Here is a 19,274-nt window from a genome sequence, read left to right on the forward strand (position 1 = left end):
GTAACTAGCCCCAACACTGATTAAGCTGCATTACACATTTTCTTTACAGTGGATTCTATAGGTAAATGTGCAATTTACCAAGTTGTGTTCATATAGTGGGTTCATCTCTTTGCCTGCATATAGTATGCATCATCCATAAAGTGTATAGTGAATTTGGTGTGTTCTTTTTGTGTGTGTTTATGAAAGCCTATTTCCACCATGGATGATATTAGCTAAAATAAATAAATAAATAAATAAAGATAATAGCGTCTTTTTATCACACAATATGTACTTTGTTTCTACAAATTCTGATTTTGGAGATTTTTTTTGTTTTAATTGCTATCCAAATTCACATCTCGCTGTTCTCAGTTTATATCTTGCAACTCAGAATTCCAAATGCATGTCTTGCATTTTTGTTTATATTTCACAATTTTGACTTTTTTTTCCCTTAATATTTTGAAATCTTATCAATATAACCTTCAGACTTCGGTCAGAACTGTGAGGAAAAAGTTGCAGTTACGCTATTTCTAAAAAATGCAGGGTTGTTTTAACCCAACTTTGGGCCAAAAATATGGACTAACCTAACTTTTAGGTTAAAAATTCAGTTTGGGTTAGTCCATATTTGATCCAAAGTTGGGTTAAAATAACCCTGCATTTTTTAGAATGTACCTTTATGTGTTTATTTATTTTTAATCTGTATAAAAGGGCTTTTCTATAGGCATAACTATAAAGTTGTGACGTCACATAAACAACTATGAATAGCCCCTGCATCCTGTGCAATGTCAGCTGAAAAGGTAGGTTATTTCAGAGCATAAGAAATGTATTACAGTTTGATGAAAGATTATGAGGACATTTTATTTTTTATATATATATATATTTGGGATAATGTGCTGATGAGTCATGCACATTCACAACTGGAACATGTATTAAGAAAGTAAATCAGTTCAATTGATCCAGTCCTAACTTCTTTTGTGTCTCGGTGTGAAGTTACCCATTAATGAAAATGTTCACGAACAGCCTATTAACATCACATGATGAAAATGAGCCTGCTGTTAATTATAGTCGCTGCTAAATTCAGCACACTGAAGACAATTTTGAAAGCCTGCTGTTAACAGTGTTAGTGACTTTAAAGGCTTTTGTGTATTGCGCCGAATGAGCTAAATACAGAGACGCGTAATGTGTTCGAGGGGTTAAAGGTAAAGGAAACGGATGTGCAGATGACCGAGTCACATGTAATGGAGGTACCGACGCGTATATATGACAGCACGGCGTCTGTGGAGTGTCTTGTTTTTCTTCGCTTCTTCTCCAGTTCCAAGGTTAGCAGTCTTTTGACAGGGCGGCCGTGTAAACACTCTTTATTTGTGGCCTTGTAAACTGAACTCAAGTGGCATTCAAGTGTTATTCACAATAAGAAAATGAACCAAACTGGGCCTCATTCTGTCACAGAGCTGAGAAATTATCAAGGACATCTTTTAATTGAATATTCCGGCTCCGTGGGAAATGTTCAGTTTCAACTTTAAGATAAAATCAGATGCAATCGTACTTATTTTTCTGTGAAACGAGTCTGCAATCTTTTACATAATTATAGAGCTATATGTTATGCAAAACTAGGTCTGGCATGTGTGTGTGTGTGTGTGTCGTCTTTCTGGATGGGGGAGTTGATGAAAGGCCCACTTTGCAGATTATCCACACTACAAAAAAGCAAAAAAGAGAGACTACTTATCTTTTCAGTTAGATTTCAATTTATGAAAGGCTTAACCTCGCTGCCAGATATGCCATGCCTTTCATCAAGACTGCCTCTATTTGCTTGGGTTTATCTGTCGCCAGACATCCACAGTGTGACAGAAATACATTTTACAACTGTAACTCCAGCCGAGCTAAATCCACCCCGAGCAACGCCGAGCTCCAAATGGCGGGATAGTCAAAGTTTCGCATTAGTCAAAGTGTGTTTGTGTTTCGTAAATGTCTTTTAAGTGCTGTGGGGAAACGCACGCGGTCCTCAAAAGATGTTTAGACTGCCCCCCCTCAGCACATTTCGGCACATTTTCCTGCTTAATCTCCAACGGCTGGACATCATACATCTAGTAAACCCTTTTGTGTTTGCTACAAATATTTGCACAAGTCTGCCAACAGAGAACGGATTTGCATGGCTTTCCAAATGTATACGGTGGATCCGTCATATCTGTCATATGCGGCAAACTGCAGCATTTCTGCTTATTTTCACAAATACTCGCTGCTGAAATCAGTACTTTATCTTTTCAGAAAAACTTTTAAAGCAATCATCGTCAAAAAGTGACAGTTTTGATATCGTTTAACCTCATGTTGTTCCCAACCTGCATGACACAAAAGTACATGCTTTTCACAGAATCAATTTGAATTTGATTTTAATCAATTTGAATCAATTCTGAATTTAATTCGGTTATGATTCCTTTAGGCATATTTCAGATTCTGTAAATTATACAGGAGAAGGTTTCAGATCAATTTAAACCAGTTTACATTATTTTGATTTATTCATTTAAAGAAACAGCTACATTTTGGCAATCGGTCCACATTTTTGGATTCACTAAAAATAGCTACCTCATTAGAGTTGATGGTTTATGAATCAGACTACATTGGTTGTTAGGATTGGGCTCATTTTAATATTAGCAATCCTGATTCTTAATGATTCCCTGTTTTGATTCCACTACGGTTTAAAAAATGAAGTCACATTTAAATATCAAATATTTAGCTGAATACCATGAACAAAAACCAACAGCCTAAAGAACACTTACACAAGGAACTTTTGTACAAGGAACATTAGTAAATAAAGAACAAATTAATTAGGAGTAGCACAAATAAATACATGAATGGAATGATTCCTCGATTCTGTTAGAGTATTCAATTTTTAAAAATTCTTGCATTTTGCCCCCCTGGCAAAATACTGGAAGTGGCACATTCCACAAGTTAAACCCATTAAAAATCACAATAAAGCATAATACTATTAAGAATTCACAAACTATTTAATTAAATAAATATATGCGATGCAGGTTTAATACACTGACCAAAATTATAAACGCAACACTTTTGTTTTTGCCCCCATTTTTCATGAGCTGAACTCAAAGATCTAAGACTTTTTCTATGTACACAAAAAATATTCTCAATATTCTCTCAAATATTGTTCACAAATCTGTCAGTGAGTATCTGGTGTGACCACCATTTGCCTCATGCAGTGCAACACATCTCCTTCGCATAGAGTTGATCAGGTTGTTGATTGTGGTGTGGAATGTTGGTCCACTCCTCTTCAATGGCTGTGTAAAGTTGCTGGATATTGGCAGGAACTGGAACACGCTGTCGTATACACTGATCCAGAGCATCCCAAACATGCTCAATGGGTGACATGTCCGGTGAGTATGCTGGCCATGCAAGAACTGGGATGTTTTCAGCTTCCAGGAATTGTGTACAGATCTTTGCAACACGGTGGCGTGCATTATCATGCTGCAACATGAGGTGATGGTCGTGGATGAATGGCACAACAATGGGCTTCAGGATCTCGGTATCTCTGTGCATTCAAAATGCCATCAATAAAATGCACCTGTGTTCGTTGTCCATAACATATGCCTGCCCATACCATAACCCCACTGCCACCATGGGCCACTCGATCCACAACGCTGACATCAGCAAACCGCTCACCCACACGACACCATACACGCTCTCTGCCATCTGCCCTGTACAGTGAAAACCGGGATTCATCCATGAAGAAAACACCTCTCCAAAGTTCCAGACGCCATCAAATGTGAGCATTTGCCCACTCGAGTCAGTTACAACGACGAACTGCAGTCAGGTCAGAGACCCCGATAAGGACGACAAGCATGCAGATGAGATGGTTTCTGACAGTTTGTGCAGAAATTCTTTGGTTATGCAAACCGACTGTTGCAGCAGCTGTCCGGAAGGCTGGTCTCAGATGATCTTGGAGGTGAAGATGCTGGATGTGGAGGTCCTGGGCTGGTGTGGTTACACGTGGTCTGTGGTTGTGAGGCCGGTTGGATGTACTGCCAAATTCTCTGAAAGGTCTTTGGAGACGGCTTATGGTAGAGAAATGAACATTCAATTAATGGGCAACAGCTCTGGTGGACATTCCTGCAGTCAGCATGCCAATTGCACGCTCCCTCAAAACTTTGTGCTGTGTGATAAAACTGCACATTTTAGAGTGTTTTTTTATTGTGGCCAGCCTAAGGCACACCTGTGCAATAATCATGCTGTCTAATCAGCATCTTGATATGCCACACCTGTGAGGTGGATGGATTATCTCTGCAAAGGAGAAGTGCTCACTAACACAGATTTAGACAGATTTGTAAACAATATTTGAGAGAAATAGGCCTTTTGTGTACATAGAAAAAATCTTAGATCTTTGAGTTCAGCTCATGAAAAATGGGGCAAAAACAAAAGTGTTGCATTTATAATTTTGGTCAGTGTATATGCAGTTTAATTATTCACATGCATGTAGGTTACATATGTGCATCTCAGAGTGGCTCCGTTCACAGTAAATGCTGCTACACAAACTGTTATCATTTACTTGAGTGTCTCAAACTCCATCTCTGCATGTTGTTGTGAGTTTGGATGTATTATAATGTTCATCTAGGAATGCAACGTGTTCTGTTTCATCAGATTTGTAGGGTAAATCATTTATAAACCTACACGAACACAGGAGAATACACCATTAGCTTTCTAAATATGCTAACTGTTCAGCGTGATTTCAGAATAAAAGTTTAAACCCTCAATCTGAGTGTACATGTTTTGATGTCCACATTATTCAAGACAGTGGCTGTGGCCTTTCTATCATAAAGAAATGGCCTAATATGAAAGATTAAGTGGACTGGACATTTAAATTAAATGTTATTGAGTCAATATTAAATGGATTATATTGCACAGTGAAGAGTAAAAACAATCATCAGGCCGTTGGCGCCATCTGCAGGCATTTGTTGTAATGTGTAATGCACATTAGCTCTGTTGTTTATAATACATTATGTATTTTTAACAGTTTGGTTCAATAAAACCATATGATTACTTGTTTTTGATACTTTATTTAAACTAATTATTATTGCTTGATTGATATTACATGTGTATTTTAAGTCATTTTAAAAGATATTGTTCACTTGGGTCTATTTTTGTTGATACAAAAAACCCTAATTATAATTAACTGATTGCTGGATTAATCGTCAGAATAATTGACAGATTACTCGATTACCAAAATAATTGTTAGTGACACCCCTAATATTTTTTACATAATTGAGTGTGTATTTGTCTTTTCAAACATAAGAAGATGCAAACTTACTTACTTGTGTTTTCTATTATTTATTTATTTATTTATTTATTTTTGGTGCATGCAGAATCAAAATGTATTTGTCTTATCGAAACAACAGTTCTTGGAGATTTGTAACCGGTTCTCATTACCCAACCCTACTAGTTGCGTTCTGTGTCATTTTGGGAATGGGCTGTGAAAATAACTCTTAAAGATGTTTCCTGCCATTATTGTGTTATGTTGTTTTAAAATCTTTGTATTGCATGTTATTCAATAGAAACTGTAAACTTGCATTCGCATTTCGAGTGAATATGATTTATTTTGCTGCGGTGCAGCAAAAACAACAGTGGAGCATCAGTATGCTAAAAACAGGGAATCTTTAAACTTGGGACAATCTGGAAAATATTAATAAAAAAACTAAATGCAAAGCATAAAGTAAAATTTTGATCTTGATTCATTTAAGAATCAGTATTGGGATTGTACAATTTGTGAAATTTTAACTCAACCCTGCCAGAGCTCAGAATAAAGAAAGGAATACTAGTCATAAAAAGTAAATAATTTAATTTCTGAGTGAGATATTCCTTGAAGCAGCAATGCCCTCTTTCTAAACTGAAAGGTAAAGAGTCGTTCTGTGCAGAAACTGAATTTTTTTAATGCGACTTGAGAGCAAAAGTCCTATTCTTTTGAAAAACAGAACAATGAATATATTCTGGGTCGTCTAGGACTCTTAGAGCCGCATTCAGACAGCGAGATGAGAAAAGAAGCAGAGGATAAGGGAAGAAGAGGGTGCTCGTATAACCATATACCTCTCACTCACCCACACTCACAAAAACAATTTCCCCGCTCCCTTTCTTTACACAGAGAACACACTCATCCCCACCCTTTTCATTTAATTTGGCTCTTGAGGGCCAGGCGTCTTTGGGCCTCGTGGAAACCTGCTCTTCACGGCATGGGCCGCTCTCTTTCCGCCCACTCCATTGACGGCGGGGTTCAGCCGTGGTGTCTGCTCTGCGCCTGACCTTTTCAAATATTATACATACCAAATGAGATTCACTCCATCCGGAATAAAACATTTGGGTGAGATTCCATAACTTGGCATCGACTTTAGGAAGTGTGTAGAATTCCAAGTGTCTGCTGATTCTCTAGTCAATTCTGTCTCCTTCCCTGCAGGAGGCTTTTTTTAAGCACTAGTATAGTTGTCTTCATTTTTAATATGAGCAATGGGAACCACAACAACTGCATACTGTATGTCTCTAGATTATATGCATATTTTGTTGAAATTTATAAATAATTTAATTCTATATAATTTATCTGGCTTATAATTTACTCACTGTCAGACCACTGAAGATTTAGATGAGTTTGTTTCTTCATCAGATTTGCGGAAATGTGTCATTCCATCACTGTCTCACCAATGGATCCTCTGCAGTGAATGGGTGCCGTCAGAATGAGAGTCCAAACAGCTGATTAAAACATCACAATAATCCACAAGTAATCAACACCACTCCAGTCCATCAGTTAACATCTTGAGAAGACTAAATAAACAAATCCATTAAGACATTTTTAACTTCTGGCTAAAATATGAATCCATAATCCATAATAACACTTCCTCCAGTGAAAAAGTGGTCTGGTCTGAATCAGGAGAGAAATCTGCACAAATCAAGCACTGTTTACAAGCCAAAACAGTCCAAAGTCCAGTGGATTTTGATGTGAGAGACACCAGAAAATGGACTTTTTCACTGGAGGAAGCTTTATTGTGGCTCACGGGGTTATATTTTATCTGGAAGTTAAATGTCTCAATTTAGTCTAGCTTTTGGCTTCTCAAGACATTAACTGATGAACTGGAGTGGTGTGGTTGACTGACTGGTGCGGAGCACATTTTTAATTTTCAGTATTATATAACCAGTCAGTCAACCACACCACTCCAGTTCATCAGTATATATACTGGTATATATACTGGTGTATATATATATATATATATATATATATATATATATTTATTTTTTTTTTTTTGTGAATAATTGTCTATATTTAGAATGGCCAAGCTTTCTGCTCTATAATACCTGACAGCATGTCATCAATAGCGCTTAACTTGTATTTACCCATATTCCTTTAAAGCTCATTGCGTTGAGGTTAATAATCATATTTTCTGACCACAACCCAAGTGAAAAGAGTAGTTCTTTCACTGTGAAATCTAACCGCGCTCCCCAATCAATATAGAGGCTTTAGAGACTCATCCTGGGTTTATTTGTCCCTAACGCCTCTTATATTTGTGTGTCTCTCTCTACAACACTTGTGTTGTTTGGCAGAATCACTGTTTGGATATGACCAATGGTATTTACACAGTTCAAATTCACGCAGGATCATAAATAAATGTGTTAATTTTGCGGCCCTGCTGTTTGCGGTGATAAATTACCTGCCTACGAAATGTTGTCAACAGATGGCAAAAATCACTCAAGCACATTACACCGTTCTATGGGGATATGTAATGTAATGTTCTCCCCTCATTACAATGCTGACTAATGTGATGTTTTTTCTAGGTTGTTTACAGAGTAATTTCTGTCTCATTTCAATGGCTTTATACTGACACAACCTGTGTCCAATCTTTGGAGCACTTCAGGTGCATCATTTTTCTTTCTTGTTTGACGTTTTATTAAAATATTTTCTAATTTTGCCATAATGAATGTACAAGTAATGCATGCATTTATTTATTTTTATAAAAAAATGTTTCTAACTTGGTCATACTGAATGTAAAACTAATGCATTTTTGTTTTTTTTTAAAAAGTTTATAATATATTTATATATTTGTGACCCTGAACCACTAAGCCAGTCATAAGGGTCAATTAAAAAAAAAAAACAAACAAAAAAAAACTGAGTTTTATACAGCTTTCCATTGATGTATGGTTTGTTAGGACAGAACAGTATTTGGCCGAGATGCAGCCATTAAAAAAAAAACAAAAAACAAAACTGAAATCTGAGGGTGTAAAAAAAATCAAATATTGAGAAAATCACCTTTTAAGTTGTCCAAATAAGGTTCTTAGCAATGCATATTACTAATCAAAAATGAAGTTTTTATACATTTACTGTAGGAAGTTTACAAAATATCTTCCTGGAACATTATCTTTACTTAATAACCTAATTATTTTTGGCATAAAAGAAAAATCGATAATTTTGACCCATACAATGCATCTATACAAAGCTATTGCTACAAATATATACCTGTGCTACTTAATGATTTTGTGGTCCAGGGTCACATTTAAGCATGACAGAGGTAGAATCATTTTAACTAACTTTACAATCTATCTTTTTTTAAACATCTCATTACTTTAAAGGAAAGTTCACCCAAAATGTAAAATTTACTCACCCTCATATTGTTCCAGAGTTGTATAAGTTTCTTTTTTTTTTCTTCTTTTTTTGTCTAACACCAAATTTTAAATGACTGGTGACCAAACTGCTGACGGTAGCCACTGCTACCATCAACTGTATGGTTTCCAACATTCTTCAAAATATATATTAATTTAATCAAGGAAATAAATTTAGGGGTAAGTGAGTGATGACATTTTTTGATGAACTATCCTTTTAAAATGATGGGTTCTAATCTCTTTACTATAAATGGTTGTTCTATGATTGCGTATGTTATAATAACTCTTGATGATTCAGAAATGTTGAAAAATGATTGCCTTCTAGGTCATATTTTTGTATTGTTATTCCCAAGTTAATAGCCCACTTACTGTGTGACACGCACACATAAATCCATCAATGGCGTTGTTACATCATGCAAAATGCTGTGAATTTGATTAAATGTGATTGATTGAAGCAGCCAAAGGTAATGCCTGCCTATGAATTGCAATGACCAGACAAGCTGTCAGTTGGCATCAGAACTTTACTGTTGCGTCTTCATTTTTTCCAACACTTTGACTCAAAATGTCTTGACACACTCTAACATTATTCAGTCGTGTCAGACTGACTCAAAGCGACAGCTCACAGCATGTGAGGCAAAAAGAACAACAGGAGAACCAGCCGTACTCGCCGTCATCCACCTCTGTTGTGACCGCTTTCCTCTTTCACCCTCTTCCTTCCCTGTTGCTCTATACATCAGCGTGAGCATTTTCTGCCTGAGATGTAATTTCCCCACACTCTTTCACTGCATTCAGTCCATTTATTAGTGCTGTATAATGATGGTTGTCTAGGTGAAGCCATGATGTGAAGTAATCACTCCAAAGAAATGATGAAGAATGATATGGCTCCTGTCTAAATGTGTCTCTTGACACCTGTGGCCCCAATTGTGTCGACAAAACAACAATTACTGTTTCTCATGTCTGTATTGCATGTCAGGGTGTTTTTCATTGTCCACATGCTACTGTTTGAGTTCAGCTATAGATAGATCTCTTCTTTTTTCTACACGCGTTTATTCAAGTATTGTGTCTGAAAAATAAATTGCCCAATGATGGCCAATACTGAGAAGTACGGCTGCACGATGATTCATATTTTAAACGTGGCCATGATTTCTGCTTATGTCAATTTATTAAGTTATTTATCCTGAATGCGCTCATTTTCATTTGCCGTTTGCATTATCTTGCATTGGTAACAAGCCTCCACAAGCTTTCATGGTTGCTAGATGAAGAGTTTAAATCTCCAAATCAGAGCTTTTTTTCCTCATAAACCTATACATTTTCCACCCAGAGGTTTACTTAATCTTCCCAACCTGGCAACCATACATACATTACAGAAAAAGCCCTGATGAACTGAAAACACTGGCAAGCACGCACAAGTTGAGACATTCTACTCAAATGAAAGTGTAGTCTGTTTTCTTCCATGCAGCCGTTTGCTGGAAATAAATCTGTGAGAAAACCATGAGAGTTGATGTTCTTTTGATTGTGTTTTGATCATAGGTGAGAGTGCAGGAATTTAGGTAAAATTAAAAACAACAATAATTGTGATTTATGTTTTTGAGCAAAATTATCGTGATCAACCGTGCACAAAAGTCTCCTTGCATATACAGTGTGTGGTCTGTTATCTGTGATGTATGACCGTGGGTCGCCCTGGTATAATCTTGTGTGTAATGATCATTGTAAATCCACAGCAGTGCAGCACCTGGATCAATGCAGCTGATGCTTATCTCCTGCTCCTGCGCTGACCCGCAGCTCCACTGCCTCAAAATTCGTACAATTATATCAGAACAACATGTTTGTGTAGAGGCAGAATAGCCTGAAACATTTAGTTTAGAATATATATTTAAATATTTTTGAGTTGGGGGTTCATTATTGATTAACGTCCTTGCAGTGGCTTTGGGATGTACATGGGGCTGTGCAATTAGTCGAAATAGTAATAAAATCATGCTGTCAGTATTTTTTTTTTTTTTTTTTTTGCCTGGTGGTTCAGAAACATTAAAATGACTTTAAACCATGCATTTTCATTCTCTTACACAGAACGTTGCCTCTGTGAACAGCTAATTGAGTTCTTTTGCATCTTTTGGCACTTTTTGTGTTCTTGTCTTAAGGGTTGAAAAAGGAAAAAACAGGTGCATTGGCATATTGGATCTGTGCTTTTCGTCTTAAAGTGACCGCAGCCTATATAACCTGCTGCTGTCTGCCATCAATGTTCAGCAGACAACAAAAAACAAAGAACATAATTCGCTGCTCTTGACTGAATCATTTCTGCAAATTTAAGGATTAATCTTGGGGTCCTATGAAAAGAGTTTAATTTTTTCCCAAATTCTGGTTATTTATTTATTTAAAATTCCATTTTTTTCCATTTTAATTTTTCTGGACTCCTTTTTAAATGAAATTGTATTAATCAAAAAGCATGCCTGTTTAAAGTCATGAAACATAACAATTTAACATAATTTTATTTAAAGTTAAACAGAAATTACATGTTTAGGGCACAATGAAATGTTTTTTATTTTTTTACTATGTTTTATATTTACAGTTAATTAGTATACTTATAGTTAATATATTCTTACAATAGCCTTAATTTTTTATTTATTTATTTATTTATTTTGCTTATCAAATGAAGGCATAAAACATTAATTTTAAGTTATCTTTTCATTAATGAAATTTAAACTAATTGTTTTTTTTTTGGCAAATAAAGGGGAAGAAATATTGAGAAAAATTGAATGATTATTGTAATTGTAGTAGTATTTCATACATTCTGCTGAACAATAGTAATGTATTTCTGCCACATTGTCTTTTTTAAACTTTTATTTTGACAAGCTGCTGTGAATCTTTACATTTTGTGGATATGACACTAGTTTTACTCAAATGAGATGGTAGAATGGTCATGAAGTATTCTTAGAGCATTTCTGAGATGTTGATATGTATTAATGTCCTTATTTAGTGAGACTATACAGACACTCATATGCGCTTAATAGTAAGAGTAGTAAACAAAACCGCGTATCTATGCCATTTATTAACACAGAGACACAAAGAACATGTAAGATTCATATTTAAATAGTCTTTTTGCAGCTTGATATTTACAAATATTAGTCTGTAACACGATTTGATTTAAGTGTAATGACCTACTTTTGATTTAATCCATACAAACTTTGACGTTAAACTGTAAATGTTGTTTTTATTACTGGATTCTATGATTCTGACCGCGTTTTCTGCATTATGTAAATCATAGGGCCCTATAATCTCTATTTAATTTATACAGTAAAGACTATACAGTGTTATACAGTGTTATTTTAATATTATTTAAATCTTCAGTTTCTGTACCAGAATACTGCTCTTAGACCTACCCGAGAAAAATAAATAAATAAATAACTGTTCTGTTGTTTTAATAAATGTTAATTAGGCTAGTAGATTTGTTTTTGCTGTGGTATCATCTTGCTTTTAACAAATATTCAGAAACGGCATTGCAAACTTGTGCGGTTGAACTACAGCTCCATTATGGCCTTAAATAGATTGTGCACTTGAGTAAAAGAAGCAAGCTAACATGCAGCACAATCTGTCTCTTTTGTTCCTTGCTTATTTCATTCACATCTTTTGGTTTTCTTAATTAAGTTATCCGAAAATACAAAACCAGTCATATATTAACAAATATATATGTATGTCAATGTACATTTATATAGTACACAATATGTGTACACAAATATTGTTGATATTGAATTGCCTTATTGACACAAAATAGTCTCAAAATACACAATTAAACATATTTTTATTAAACATTTAAATATATATATATATATATTATTTGATAATATCTTTGTTATTTATAGTATATGTTACTTATACGTTATCTGTTGTAGATAGATGCGGGGCTACATATCGATAAGATCTTAGGGCTAGTTTTATGGAGACAAGCTATTTTGGCCTTATTTTAGCGTGTTTGGTCCTGACAGCTCCAGTAACGATGCTGTTAAGATCGTCTTAATAACAGGCAATCTGTGTGCTGGTATGGGAATAGCAGCTACTTCATTGTAAAATAACACTTCAGCTTTAGTTAAAATGATCTTGGTGATTTGCAGCATTGTCTGCACTGTGAAAACCCAGCTCTCTTGAGTTTGCGGCTACTATTTAATTGTATAACCTTATGTTTTTGAAGATAATTATGAGACTAATTAATGCTAAAAGTTTAAGGAAACACCAAGTACGGAGTGAAGTGGAAAATCCTGTTTTCACGCATTATTATTGCGAGGAAAATACGCTTCAAAAACAAGGTGCATCATTAAACTGTAATCGAAGCAGTTCCAACTCTTGATGTGAAACAAGTCATTTTCACAGCGCAGGTTTAAATGGTGCGTTAAAGGTTTAACGAATCTCTCCATCCCACTGATTTTCTTCCTTTCTGATTGAATCAGGGGATTGTCTGGATAAGTATAAATTGAAACTGACTGTTGCTAAAAACAAATCTTCTGTGATGTTACATTATAATTAAAATGAAATGCTGGCAAAATCAGAAGTACTTCATGTATAAAGAGTTTTTCCAACCTCAAGCCTCAACATGTTATACTAACAAAGGGTTTGTTAATGAAAGTGATACTCCAGGATTATTGCAATTTTATAATGAACTTTCTTTGGTTAATAATTATCTGTTATCTTGAGTATTTAGACTAAACATGTATTACTTATTGTTATTATATAACCTAGAAATGCTTATTAATGTCAGACCAAACATGTACAATATGCATATGTTCCTGAATTATTTTTAAACTATTATTTTATAATTTTCAATTAGTGTAATAATTTTTAATACATTTACACAAACTGCATACATGTATATTTATTTTAATGTAGAGGCATATTAAAATCTGATCAAAACAAATCCAGCTTCAAGTTATAAAATGATTCCATTATTCCTGTGAGATCTTATTAGGGTTGCAATGGTACAGTAATTTATTAATTGAAGGAGAAGTCCACTTCCAGAACAACAATTTACAGATAATGTACTCACCCACCCCTCTTTCTTCAGTCGTAAAAAATTATGTTTTTTGAGGAAAACATTTCAGGATTGTTCTCCATATAATGGACTGATATGGTGCCCCGAGTTTGAACTTCCAAAATTCAGTTTAAATGCAGCTTCAAATGATCACAAATGTGTTTCCCAGTCGAGGAAGAAGGGTCTTATCTAGCGAAACGATCGGTTATTTTCATGTTTAAAAAAAATACAATTTAAATACTTTTTATTCTCAAACGCTCGTCTTGTCTTTCTCTCCCTGAACTCTGTGTATTCTGACTCAAGACAGTTAGGGTATGTCGAAAAACTCCAATCGTATTTTCTCCCTCAACTTCAAAAATCATTTCAAAATCATCCTACATCACTGCAGAAGTACAGACACAGACTTTGCAATGTGAACATGCAAAGAAGATCAAACGCCCTTAACAAAAAAGCTAAAACAGCGATATAGTTGAGGGAGAACATGAGATGGGAGTTTTTCCACATTCACTAACTGACATGAACCAGAACAAAACTGGGTTCAGCACAAGACGAGTGTATTACATTAAAAAGTATATAAACTGTAGTATTTTTATGAAAATAACTGAACGTTTCGCTAGATAAAACCCTTCTTCCTTAGCTGGGATCATTTGCAACCACATTTGTGATTGTTTGAAGCTGCATTTAAACTGCATTTTGTAAGTTCAAACTCGGGGCACCATATCAGTCCATTATATGGAGAAAAATCCTGAAATGTTTTTCTCAAAAAACATAATTTTTTACGACTGAAGAAAGAAAGACATGAACATCTTGGATGACAAGGGGGTGAGTACATTTTATGTAAATTGTTGTTCTGGAAGTGGACTTCTCCTTTAACAAATGCATGCAAACATGTACTTCTGTTTTTACATATTGCTGATATAATCATTTACACAGTGGTCTCATAACTTGTTTTCATGGCAGATTTGTTTAAACATGCTTTAAATAAATCACATACAGGTTTAGTAAAATATAATTGATATAAAGGCTAGTATAGTGCATTTTTCGTGAAATGCTCCTCTCTGGAGTCCATTTCCCTAGCGAGCAAACGAATGACACTGAATGACTTGGTTGTGTTAAATCTAATGCTACTGTATGTGACATTATTCATAAGCTGTTTTATTGACCTCTTTCTGTGTTTGACACAATGACTGAACAATTACATGAGACATGAGATGTTCGTTCATGTTTGTTTTGTGCTATAACTAGTAGTAAAGAGGAAGGGATGTGATGTTTTGAACTGATTCAGCGATCTATCATGACTTTAAAGAGAGCCAAAATGGCATTTATTAATCAAATTTCTTGTTAAAATAGACAGATGAGACTTTATCTCTTACTGAAAGTAACTAAACAATGTATTGTGATTATCGGAGGAGAGGTGCAATATATAATAATAGTGACATTTTATTCACGCAATCACCTGAAACAGCGTACACTAAAAGAGCGATCTTGGGATTTAAGAATCCATATTGATTTATTAAAATGAAGATTTATAAAACTAAGAGTTTGCATGTGGAGAGGTTAAAACAATGCCGTATTTGTTTGGTGCACGTGTGTGAACCAAAAGACCTGTATGGTTACATCCGTAGTTCTTATGTCAGCATATTCAAACACAGTTACAATGGCTTGATGTTTATGCATATGGTCAGCAGGTGATAGTGAATGCAAGTCTTCCTTTTCTCTGTCTCTCCTTCTCCTTGTCCTTCTCAGTCTTTCTCTCTCACAAACAAAAACACTCTCAGCCTCACAGGCTCAGAAGCACTCGGGGAAAGACAAATCAATGCTGGGAGAGAGCGCTTTGAGACAGTTCCTCTAAAAACAGTGAGGTTAATCTGCGCGTGCCAGACTTCCTGTGCGATGCATCAGCTCGCGCTAATGATCTTAAGAGTTCTGGGAGGATGTTTGCCATATGTATTGTCAAGAAGCAATTTTCGTACCTCTCTAAGGGAGATCATCTCTGCTGTAAACCAATGTTCAATTGTATTAACTCCGCTGGATAAAGGGCACAAACAACAATAGCTCAAGAAAAGGGGATTTTTGTGCCAGTTCAGAACCCCGTGAACCATGATGCTCCCGCCAGACGGATATGCTTTGTGCTTCAAGACTAAATCTAAAAGCAATATAGCTTATCCTTGTGTTTTCTAAACTTCAAACTAATGTGCAACAGAACTACACTTCAGCGAAGTTAACCGGGTGATGGCATAACATTCGGTCAGGTCAGGCGGTTATCGATTCAATGACTGCAGGCCGTGTGTAACTGGTGTGGCATTTTTTCCTTTTTTTCTCCTTCTATATCTGCAAGATGCAGTGCCTTCCAGGTACTCCATTATGCCACTGAGCTCGTATTTTATAAGCGGAAGCCTGGCTCACTCATTCTAATGTAGCTACTGTAGTGAACAGCTTATTATAGATCATTCCAGGACCAGATTTATGGCGGGGAACCTCTCCAACTGCAGCCACAGAGAAGGGTTTGCTACATTTCGATTGGATCTTGGTGGACTAAAGCAAACAAATGTCCGACACCATCAGATAAGGCTGCTAGGACTACGACTGTTTATCAGCCTAGTTTTTGTGTTGTCTTCCACACCGACTGCACTAGTTGAACCCGTCTGCTTCTGATTGGTAGGGTTGGGTTTTGTTTGAATTTTAGCGAATAACTACTAGCGTGTCACGAATGGATAAATTCTGTCAAACAAACAAACAAAAAAAAGAAAATAAAAGAAAAATGGGGGCTCTTTTTTTTTTCTTCTTTTTTTTTTTGTTTTTTTTTTTTGTTTTGGAATTTTTGCTTTAGTAGACACATTTCAGTATGGCTTTTCAGATGTTTAATTTCCTTATAACATGTCTTGCGCTGTTTTTGAACTTGTAGTTAAACAATAATCTATTCGTTATCTCATACATGTCTAAAATCAGAAATTAACAATAAATTGGCTTTGCCAAAAAATGGTAGCCTAGTTTTTTTATTTATTTATTTTTTTCATTACAGATCCTGAGTTACAGGTTACAACAAAATAAATCATCACCGCTCCGTTTGTTCAAAAACAAAAGTCATTTAAAAATGTTTATGCATTTCAGTTTTGATTTTATTAGTCTACAGCAAACCTTAACGCTCCTAATGCTGTTTAATGGCACTGTCAACACTGCACTCCAACAGCTGACATAAGAGCTGTAGATATTCAAGACATTTTCTTCATTCATTTGACACAAAACTATTATATATAATTAAACTGTGTATATATAAAATGATTTTATTTACAGGTGTCATTTGTGTTTTTTTTTTTTTTTTTTTTTTTGTGAATTTATTTATTTATTTATTTATTTATGAATTTTTAATAGAAAAACTAATTTTTAAGGATAGGTATTTGTTATATCTGAAGAAAATTTGTTGCGAAGAATATTCGTTGATTTTAAGTTGATTTTAAATATGCAGATCAAAATGATTTTTTTTAATGTTTAAAATAAGAGCGATCACTGACGTTCTTAATTTGACTTTTTTTCTTAGCTGCAGAAAAAAAAAAAAGAAAACTAGTAGCCTTAACCCATTTTGCAGTTTTTACTTATGAAATAAATGAAACATCACAGCAAGATGAAGAAAAAAAAAAAAAAAAAAAAATCCCAAATTAAAGCTAAATGATGTTTGACAATGAGCGGATCTCTACTGCATAACTGCATATACAGTTGCTGGTGTCAGTCATGAATATTACACATTTAATGTTTATTAGTAAATATTTATCAATAATTATTACATATTACCAGTGTTGGGGGTAACGTATTACAAGTAATGTGAGTTATGTAATATTATTACTTTTTCCAAGTATCTAGTAAAGTAACGCATTACTTTTTAATTGACAAAAATATATTAGTTACTTTTTTTTTAAATAAGTAACACCAGTTACTTTTCCCCCAATTTATTGGTTAAAAGCTCTCCTGTCCCCATGCTGAGAGAAACTGGGAGTAAGATGTTAGTTCTAGAATAAATGTGAACACGCATTAATTCATCTCACTCACGAAAAACAGATTCAGTATTCCTCAAAATGAATAAAAACAGTGAAATTCACCTCCGAATATGATGCAACCCTGCAATAATTAAATATGTTAAATAATACAAATATCCTTTATGCACTTAAATGCATTTTATTAACTGATGTCTTTGATGTATTCAACTTTCGATGATCCAATTCAACCATACTAATAAGCAAAAATTACTTAAGATAATCTAACTTTTTTTTTTCTTTTTTTTTTTTATTATTTTTTTTATTTGTTTTATTTATTGCTGAAAACTTGACATTTTTTCCTGCAGTCTACTGTACAGACCTGAATTTGAGTAACTCAATGTTGTAATCCATTACTTTTAAAAGTAACTTTCTTATTACACAGTTACTGAAGTCCTAATCTTTAACACCACACACTATACAACTTCCAACTGCAAACACCAACTGAGCCCAACTGGAACAGACACGGTCTGGGCATAATCCCTTGTCAGGACCAAATTACAATCATAATCGGCCTGACAGTGGTGCAGTGTGTTTTTGGCAACTAGATGAATATAGATTTCAAACATTATTAAAGACAAGTGGAAAGTCAGTCATAAAATAAGAACAAATAAGCAGTGCAGTATAGCACAAATAAATACAACTGAACAAAGTTAAAGGAACAGGTACAAGAAATGAAATCAAATGTACAATAACACTGCATGGTTTTCTAGAACAATATAAAGTGTAGATTAATCCTTATTAAAGTTACAAATGTTATTCAGTCAAGATCAGTGAGTGATTTTACTTTTGTCCTTTGATTAATATTAGTGCACTATAAAAAAAGGGCTATGATCAGTAAGCCACGACATGTTTTACATCACTTGAACTCATCAAAATAACTCAGTTCAACTTTTTAAAATAAGTTATGCAAGATTCAACTCATGTTTTGAAGCCAGTTTAATGTAATTTGAACATTAAACTGAAAAGGTGAAATGACTAACACAGCTAAGCCGGCAGATATGATGAGATGAAAGCGAGCAAATGACAAAGTCAAGAATAAAGAATGAAGAAAGTGATTAACATGATTCATATTGAACATGGTAAACAAGCTCTGCTTGTTTAGGGTTTCCACCTTTTTCTGAGCAAGTCTTCTGTGTTAAATTATATGTGGCACTTCCACTATATGTGGAAGTTGTACTCAAAATCGCTGAAATGAATAATTTCTGATAATAAGGTTGTGTGACAAATAATCCTTTCGTCTGTTTGACTAAATGAGCTGTACATTTTCTGTCATGCTCTGTCTGTAATGTGGCACTGGTATCACAAGAATATCTGAGACAAAATCTCTTTTCTTTTCACTAGCTGTGTTCTGTTCCTCCTGATGATTTTCTTGTTTCTTTGTACTTGCTGTATTAATACGACAAAGACAACAGATACTGCTCAGTTGTGGTCTACGCTCCAGATTTGATCTTTTTATCTTTTTTTTTTTCTTATACACTGTGCTTTTAAATGTAATTGTCTCTTCTTCTATTCCCCTTGAGCAGTTTGTAATATTTATAAAGCTGCGAAATACAACATTTGTCAAAATATGACAGAAATCACTTTAAAAAATTAATCAGTGTTCCAGTTAA

The sequence above is a fragment of the Labeo rohita genome, chromosome 24 (genome assembly GCF_022985175.1).
Source record: "Labeo rohita strain BAU-BD-2019 chromosome 24, IGBB_LRoh.1.0, whole genome shotgun sequence".
In the NCBI taxonomy this organism is placed as follows: Eukaryota; Metazoa; Chordata; class Actinopteri; order Cypriniformes; family Cyprinidae; genus Labeo; species Labeo rohita.